The sequence below is a fragment of the Neodiprion fabricii genome, chromosome 4 (genome assembly GCF_021155785.1).
Source record: "Neodiprion fabricii isolate iyNeoFabr1 chromosome 4, iyNeoFabr1.1, whole genome shotgun sequence".
Classification (NCBI taxonomy): Eukaryota; Metazoa; Arthropoda; class Insecta; order Hymenoptera; family Diprionidae; genus Neodiprion; species Neodiprion fabricii.
In genome coordinates this window covers 12601117-12610754 of record NC_060242.1, presented here as the reverse complement: position 1 = coordinate 12610754, position 9638 = coordinate 12601117, and the positions used below count along the sequence as shown (strand labels likewise).

Below are 9638 nucleotides of genomic sequence, written 5' to 3'. Positions count from 1 at the left end.
ACCACAAGAGAAAGAGGTGTTTTACGGAGTGAACAGCAACATAAATATAGAGAAAAAAATAATATAAAGAAGGTGATTTTGGAGAATAACGGGCAGAGCAGTAGCAAAAATAATTCAGCAAGTCAAGGAGATAGATAGATATCAATAGAGAAGGAACACCAATTTTCAACCAACGAATGGAAGCTTAGATTGACGGAAAAAAGAAAAGTAAGCACAGAAGGAATTGAAGTGGACAGCAAGTGCAGGACCTGTCATTAAATCAACATAAAGGAATTCGCCTGTCTACTAGACAATGCGTAAGGAAATAGTGAGGCGCGAAGCGCCGAACAACGAGGCGCGCAGCGCCGAGTGCCCGAGGCGCGTAGCGCCGAGATGGGGTTGGCGCGCGAAGCGCGCAGGGGCGAAGCTCCTAGTATGTATAAATAAAATTTTTATATACATACATATATGTGTATATATACATATACGTGTGTATATATATATATGTGTACATTATATTTGCAATTCACTTTGGAAAAGAGGGATATTAAAAAAAAAAATTTTTTTCACATCATTTCAATTTTTTAAAATTATGTATAATTATTAGAAAAATCCTGAATATTTTTAATTATTCGCTGACTTTTTATTTTATTTCATTTTTTCATTATTTTTTTCATTTATAATCATTTTTTATTTTATGACATGATTTACCTTAATTACCTTCATTTATGTTCTATTATATGGATGTATAATGTAAATATTTGTAAATAAATATATATATATATATATGTATATATATATATATATATGTATACATATATGTATATATATATACGTGTGCGTCTATAAATGTATATGTATATTACAATTTGCAATTCACTTTTAAGAGAGGGGAAATTTGAAAAAAAAAATTTTTTTCACATTATTTTAATTGTTTGAAATTATGTATAATTATCAGAAAAATCATAAATATTTTTGATTATTCGCTTACTTTTAATTTGATTCAATTTTTCTATAATTTTTGTTCATTTATAATCATTTTTTATTTTACCACATGATTTACCCTAATTACCTTCATTTATATTCTATTATATGGATGTATAATATAAATATATGTAAATATATATATATATATGTATATATATGTATATATATGTATATATACATATATATATATATATATATATGTATATCTATATATATATATATACGTGTGTGTGTATATATATATATGTACATTATATTTGCAATTCACTTTGAAAAAGAGGGAAATTCAGAAAAAAAATTTTTTTCACATTATTTCAATTTTTCAAAATTATGTATAATTATTAGAAAAATCCTAAATATTTTCAAATATTCGCTCACTTTTTATTTTATTACATTTTTTCATTATTTTTTCCATTTATTATCATTTTTTATTTTATTACATGATTTACCTTAATTACCTTCATTTATATTCTATTATATGGATGTATAATATAAATATATGTAAATAAATATACATATATATATATATATATATATATATGTATGTATACATATATATATACGTATATATACCGGGACAATCTCTTGAAACTATACATATAACGCGCATGCGCCAAATAATTTAACCTCATTGGTCGGTGAAATCGCGCCGCGGTGATGTTTTTATCTGCTGAGCAAGGCGCCAACGTACACAAAATGAAACAGAATGTAATTCTCTCGCGCGTAAAGCCGTGGATTAAGGTTATGCTGCTGTTTATTATTACGTAGCGTGAATTGTCTAAGAATAGTATCGTTCAGCAATACCGTGGTTGATTCGGAAGATATTCAACCGACGGAAAAGCAAATATCAAATGATACAGAAATTGGGTGTTATTTATTGAAAGAAGAAATCTGAAATTCAACGTGAAATGTCATTAACAAGTGGGAGTCTGGACAAACAGAGGTAGGTAAGTAAAAACGATGTTTATTGTGAACAGATTCTTTATTTACATAAAATTAAAAATAAATCAATGGTTGAGACCCAGTAAAAGGTATTTCCAGAGTAGATTCGTTACGGTGCAGTGCTCCAGAAGTCAGTAACTAGTGCTGATGAACATGAAATACATAAAAGAAATGAGTAACAAGGAATAACGAAATTATTCATCTTAAACACGAAGCTTAGGAGGACAAAGAGTAGCAATTAACAGAAAACGTACCCGACGCAATACTCACAAAAACCCTCGCCGTCATCATTGATTAGTTGACAAAGTTTTTGCAGCTCCATTGTACAACAATCAATGTTCCGTTAACAAAGAGGGTTCACCAGATATCCAAAAATAAAAAGAGAAAAAGAACAACAGTTAATATTACAGTGTAAATCATGCTATTAATGAAAAATTAGGAAACAAAACAATAACTTACAAGACAATCGTCCGATAACACTGGGAGACCAATCTCCACTCTTCTGATCACCCCTCGTCTGGCCATTGGTTGCCTTTCAAAAAGTGCTGCCTTTTTTTTTGCCTTCAAAAATACCGAAAGATCCTGTTTGATAATAATAGCTTCTAATATTTTCAGGTACGAAATAATCCATTGTCAAAGCGGGACTAAATTTGTCAGGCATGGAAGCATGTAAGCAAATTTCCAATTACGTGATCTTTGACAATGACAATATTTTAACATGGATTCAATGATAAAATTCGTTTTTTTTTCCGCAGGCTCCAAGTTTAAACTTTAATTAACACGAGGAAAATTATGCCTTACCTGATGGTCAAAACGTTTAGGTGGCAAGGATCCTGGTTTCTCGAGCGGTGCAATCATTAGAACCATTGAACCTGGTTGTTTCGTCAGACATCAGGTGCCAGAGTGAATTTTATCAGGCCATCGCCACCTTCTTAACATCAGTTGAGGCAAAATTCAAGAGCGGGATATACTACAGATCACAATGGCTGAATATCCCATCATTTCACTTTGATCGAGCCAATAGCGATAAGTTTGTTACTTAACCGTTGCTGCCAATTCATTCTACCGAGGAATCATTCTGTGCACCATTGTAATTTAAGCATTATTATTGACGAGCATTGTTTTTCAAACTTTATACCACTTGATTTGGTATCTTATTTTGAAGCTTACTTTTACTCTCTTTGGCATTGAATTCAGATAAATAGTTTTTCAAGTCCTCAATTAGATTGTAGGGTTGAATTTTGCTCGGCAAACTGAATCAATCTGAATCTAGAACTGTCAAATAAGTTCAGTTAAAAATGTCTTTAAATTTAATCTTAGTTGACGGTGTCATCTGGCTAGCTAGTTGCACGATAACTTGAAACCAAATTCAATTTTACACTCTTTGTAGGGTCCTACGCTAAGACTGAAAGCTTGTGAATCTCCATGTACCGCAATTATTTCTGCATTTCATGTTAGCATTATCTGGAGCAAAAAAAATCCCATTTTGAAATTGAAAATGGAACCTGAAACACAGAGTTATTCAATAGCACGAATTGAAAACCAAGAATTTTATAATGGTTTCTGCAACAAAGGGACTCTTTTCAAATATCCTTGTTCGCAGGTGATGTTCGGAGGACTATGAACAAGATATTGTATCGCATAACATTATTTGGAAAAAAATCTCTATAAACTTCGTTAAAAATTAGATATTTATTTATTTTGATGGAACAAGGGACACAATCTTTACATTACTTCAAAATTGACATTACTCTAAAACATGAGTGTCCTTGAAGCTAATTGTAACATTGAGGCGCATTTTGAGAAACTTGATTTTCAACTTGTGTCTCAGGATGTGATTTACGTTCCTGAGTTCTACGCTTTCGATTAGATTTTCTTTGTTTCGAACAGCACTAACATGAAATACAGAAATCATTTTAATAAATCTAATATTACTTGAATTTTCAATTTGAGTATTAGGTTCCTTTCATTTATTTAATCGAACATCATTGAAAATTTGCGAAATAAATTTTGATAATCATTCGGAAATTTTAAATAGTAGTAGCAATAATTTGTTAATCGGAAAAAATACATTGACTATCGACTATTCGTAAATTTTGTTGAACTATTTTGAAGAAAAAAAAGATTCACAGTTCCGTTACAGATAGTGAGATATTTAAATTTCTTGAACGCTCGGTTTAATGTCACATTTTTGAAAGTGATAAAATTTAATATTACCGCCTGAAATCACAAAAGAGTGAGAAAGTTGCTTAGTTGCTTGAAAGTGGCGATGATCTTTGTACGTCTGATAAATTGAATGGGCAGATAACAGTGAATATCAGAGATGTAATTATTTTAGCCGTATCACCAGTTGATAGATAAAAATTCCATTGTTATTTCTAATGTACGAAATAATAAAAATGATTAAATAAAGTGTTCGCACCTACCTGCTGCGTTTCTTCGAAGCACCCAACATTTAAACAGATTTCTCATTTTAGTCGAATAAAGCCAATTTTCAAAGAGCATTAGCATCAACTTTCCGAGTCACTACCTCGACTGTTTGAGATTCTAACCTCAAAAATTCGTATGAACTTTCCGAGTCACTACCTCGACTGTTTGAGATTTTAACCTCAAAAATTCGTATGAACTACGCCGCCAGAAACAGAGTTTGACAGCTGAGAAACTCGGAGTGGCTAACCTGCCCGAGCAGCCGATAAAACTCGCGCATGCGCATTGTATGTATAGTTTCAAGAGATTGTCCCGGTATATATATATATATATATATATATATATATATATATGTATATATACATATATATATATATATATATACGTATATCTATATATATATACGAGTATATAAACGCGTGTGTGTATATATATATATATATGTACATTATATTTGCAATTCACTTTCAAGAGAGGGGAAATTTAAAACAAAAATTTTTTTCACATTATTTCAATTCATTGAAATTATGTATAATTATCAGAAAAATCATAAATATTTTTAATTATTCGCTCACTTTTTATTTCATTCCATTTTTTCATTACTTTTTTCATTTATAATCATTTTTCATTTTACCACATGATTTACCTTAATTACCTTTATTTGTATTCTATTATATGGATGTATAATGAAAATATTTGTAAATAAATATATATATATGTATATATATATATACATATATATGTATATATATGTATGCGTGTGAGTGTATATGTATATCATCATTTGCAATTTACTTAGAAAAAAAGGGAAATTTAAAAAAAAAATTTTTTTTCACGGTTGTTCAATTTTTTGAAAACATGTATAATTATTAGGATAATCCTTAATATTTTTAATTATCCGCTTGTTTTTTATTTTATTTCATTTTTTAATCATTTTTTTCTTTTGTAATAATTTTTGATTTTATCCTATTTTCACCGTTATTACCTTCTTTCATATTCTATTATATGAATGTATGATATAAATATATGTAAATAAAAATATATTCATATATATATATATACATATATATGTATATATATAAATACGTGTGTGGGTATATATATATATAAGTATATTATAATTTGCAATTCACTCTTAAAGAAAGGGAAATTTAAAAAAAAAAATTTTTTCACATTATTTAAATTTTTTAAAATTATGTATAATTATCATAAAAATCCTGAATGATTCTAATTATTAGCTTACTTTTTATTGTATTTCATTTTTTCATAATTTTTTCCATTCATAATCATATTTTATTTTACTACATGATTAACCCTGATCACCTTCATTTATGTTCTATTATATGGATGTATAATATAAATATATGTAAATAAATATATATATATATATATATATATATATATATATATATATATATATACATATATGTGCGTGTGTAAGTATATGTATACGTGTGTGTGTATATGCATATACGTTTATTAAAATTTGCAATTTACTTTTAAAAAAAGGGAAATTTGAAGAAAAAATTTTTTTGACGTGACAACGTCTTAAATTAGGTTGCGGCTGGGAGTCACTTATGAAAAAGTGTAACGCCCGGTAACGTTACGATGAGTTACCGAACGAGAGAGAGGCCCGCCGAATGCCTTGCGTCTCTCTCCCACTCAACTATGATCGGTCTGCCGCGCGCGCAGCACTAGAGAATTAGGCGCATTGAATCGGCGCATGCTTGTGTCTCTGTCTTTGTCTTTCTCGAACGTTCTTGTCGTTGGAAAAACAAGAAAGCGTCATAATACAAGTTCACACGTGTGGTGAAAGTATCGTCAGCTGTGTCTGTAGTGAAAATGTGGAGTGCTTAGATTCGTCAGTTACAACAACTACAACAATAAAGGTAAATAATTGTACACTGATATTTCATTATCGTAAACTATGATTGATTGATTAATTGTTAGATTGACACAAAAGTTGAGAAACTGAGTTTATAGGTTATGTCATACTATTTTAACAAAAACGTCAAGCCTGAGAACTCGTTTCTTAATTTCATGAAAAATACGTATAATCTTGATTGCGTATCAAACGTTTCTAAGTCAACTACGTTAAAAGGAACAACTATCGACTTGACTATCGCAAGACACATTACAGCAGAAACACTTCCTCTCATTTCATATTTCTCCTATCATCGTCCTATCCTCAACAAAATCACTCAAATAGGAATTAGTTAAGTTTAGGTTTACATGTACAATGTTTTAGTAAACAAAATATATTTCTATAGTTGAAATTTGTGCAATTCTTATTTTCATTCAATTCCTTGTTCCTATTGTGCAATTTAATTATATTCATATCAATAAATATTCTACCTAGAAAAAGACGTTGTCACGTAAAATCTTCGCCCGTGAAACCGACTTTACAGGCAACCATTTTTTTTCACAATGTTTCGATTTTTTGAAAATATGTATAATTATTAGGAAAATCCTTAATATTTTTAATTATCGGCTTTTTTTTATTTTATTTCCTTTTTTGATCATTTTTTCCTTTCATAATCATTTTTTTTTTTATCGCGTTGTTTACCCTAATTACCTTCTTTTATATTCTATTATATAAATGTATAATATGAATATATATGAATAAAAACATATATATATATACACATATATGTTTATATACATATACGTGTGTATATATATATGTGTACATAATATTTGCAAGTCGCATTGAAAAAGAGGGAAATTCAAAAAAAAAAATTTTTTCACATTATTCCAATTTTTTAAAATTATGTATAATTATTAAAAAAATCCTAAATATTTTTGATTATTCGCTTACTTTTTATTTTATTTCATTTTTTCCTTATTTTTTTCATTTATAATCTTTTTTCATTTCATTACATGATTTACCTTCATGACCATCATTTGTATTCTATTATATGGATGTATAATGTAAATATTTGTAAATAAATATATATATATATATATATATATATGTATACATATATGTATATATATATATACGTGTGCGTGTATATATGTATTTGTATATTACAATTTGCAATTCACTCTTAAAAAAAGGGAAATTTAAAAAAAAATTTTTTATCACATCATTTCAATTTTTTGAAATTATGTATAATTATCAGAAAAATCATAAATATTTCAAATTATTTGCTTACTTTTCATTTTATTTCATTTTTTTATAATTTTTTTCATTTATGATCATTTTTTATTTTACTACATGATTTACCTTAATTACCTTCATTTATATTCTATTATACGGATGTATAATGTAAATATGTGTAAATAAATATATATTGTAACGATTTAGGCGTTACGTTAATAAAATATGGATCCGCGAGTTTACTTATTATCGAATCAAAGGCGTGAAAAAAATATCGTGATAAATGCTTTTAATGCAATATACGTGTTTCTTGTTTAAAGTCTGAAACAAGACTGTTTTTACAATAATATCGGTTGGCGCAGCAACCTTATTCTTTTTAAAGACATAAGAGGTTTATAAACGTCTTTTATCTATGCCGACTACTAGATCATTAAAGAGGGGACAAAAGGGGTGATTTCACCCTTTGTAACACTACTCCCCCCCGAGGAAAAGAGTCGTCCCGACTCGGGAAAGTTAAAACAATTATAAGGGTGATCCAGTAGTCAGTGCTCAAAGGTGAGTTGGAGCTGTGGCTCTAAAAATTTAAGAACTCCCTTTTTTACTATCTGGCATTTGCCCACAGTCTCAAGGTAAACCACAGAAAACCTTGAGCAGATAGTTGAGCGTTAAATAATCTCAAAAATTTATGTGCCGTGTTTTATAAAGGTTAGTGTTATTAAGTGTTATGTGGCTTCATGAATACAAAGTTTTCCGCAACGGCCCAGATTGACGTCGGGAAGAAATTCGATTTTCTTCATGAAGGATCCCTCCGAAACAGGTTCGGATGAAAACACCGAAACGGGAACCGACAATTCCAGGTCCAAATAAGACGAAAACAGACTTCTCTTCATATAAAATAAGGAAATCGTGGGGTGACTTCTTTAGAAATAGTTCACCCTAGAGTTTTGGAAGGACAAATGTGAGTGATGGTAAAACAATTCAAATTCACTAAGTGAATTTGAGAGAATACTTCAATAAAATAAATTGAATATGTATTCAAAAGAAAAGAAACGATCTTATCTGAATTATTTCTGCGTCCTTCTTCAAAATAAAACCACCAGTCATCCTCAGGAATCGGGAAAGATTGGAAGGAGAAGGCTGTGTCAAATCACCTGAAAAAGTGCTCACAAAAACTGACACTTAAGGTTAATAAAATGTGAAAATCAAGCAATCGCTCATCGACCTCGAAAAATAATCGTGGCTCATTTCACATTATTCCTTAAACCAAAGCCTATCCGACACAAAACTCGATTCCAGAGAAGAAGTTTCTAGAAAGAAACAACCGAAGAAAACAAATTTCAAATTGATTAGCAACCCAGAAATAACAACCCATTATCAAGCTTCCGTAGTAAGAAGAACCATGTCAAAAATTCATAATTTAATAAACGCGGGAATATTAGCCCAAACCTTTGACTTTATTAGTTTAAAAAACTTGTCAGAAGAAGAATTAGAAAACGTATTCCAGAACTCATGGAAAAAGTTTTCTTGTGGGTTTTTCGATTTTCGCATCGAAGAAGGGAAAATTGGTCTTCTGTGCACGTCATGCTGTACCCGCAGGTAAATGGAAAAACAAACACAAGAAACAACCCCTTATTTAAATAGAAATTTAAATTGAATTTTTTTTTTTTTTTTTTTTTTTTTTTTATTATTGTGAAAATTCCAGTCCTGAACATCCGCGAGGTGAAGTTGACCTACACGTAACCTTTCTGAAGGACAATACGACCTGCAACGTTTGCAAAGATAGTCTCATTTTCATTGCAAAACCGACGGAAGGCTGCTCCGAATGTGAAGCCGTAAAAATTGAATTAAAAACAATTATTAAAACCGCATACCACTTTCAAATTATTTAGTTTTTCTGTTCTGTTCAAATATTCAAAAAAATTCTGTTCAAACTGTTCAAATATTCTTGAAAATGTAAATAAAATAAAATTAAATTGAAAGGTTTAACTTTATCCGTGTGTCATTGCAAAACAGAAGCTAGAATAAACTTGATCGGCTGCAGATTCTGCATTGATAACCAAAACAGGAGCCGATAAAGAAGAAAAGGTTTGTTTTACTAGCCAATCTTCATGAACCTCATGGATAGTTCTGAGTAGCTCTAAAGAAATACTCGATTCTTCCTCACGAGAACGGGAACTGACTCGAGCGAAAGAAGTTTCTG

At 29.7% G+C, this 9638-nt stretch overlaps 1 long non-coding RNA gene across 1 annotated transcript; it reads left to right on the top strand.

The window, feature by feature from the left end:
- The first annotated feature begins 8986 nt into the window (after positions 1 to 8986).
- Positions 8987 to 9350, top strand: LOC124181636. Its single transcript, XR_006870521.1, has 2 exons — positions 8987 to 9034; positions 9141 to 9350. It is a non-coding gene; the product is annotated as an uncharacterized LOC124181636 (long non-coding RNA).
- The last annotated feature ends 288 nt before the right edge of the window (positions 9351 to 9638 follow it).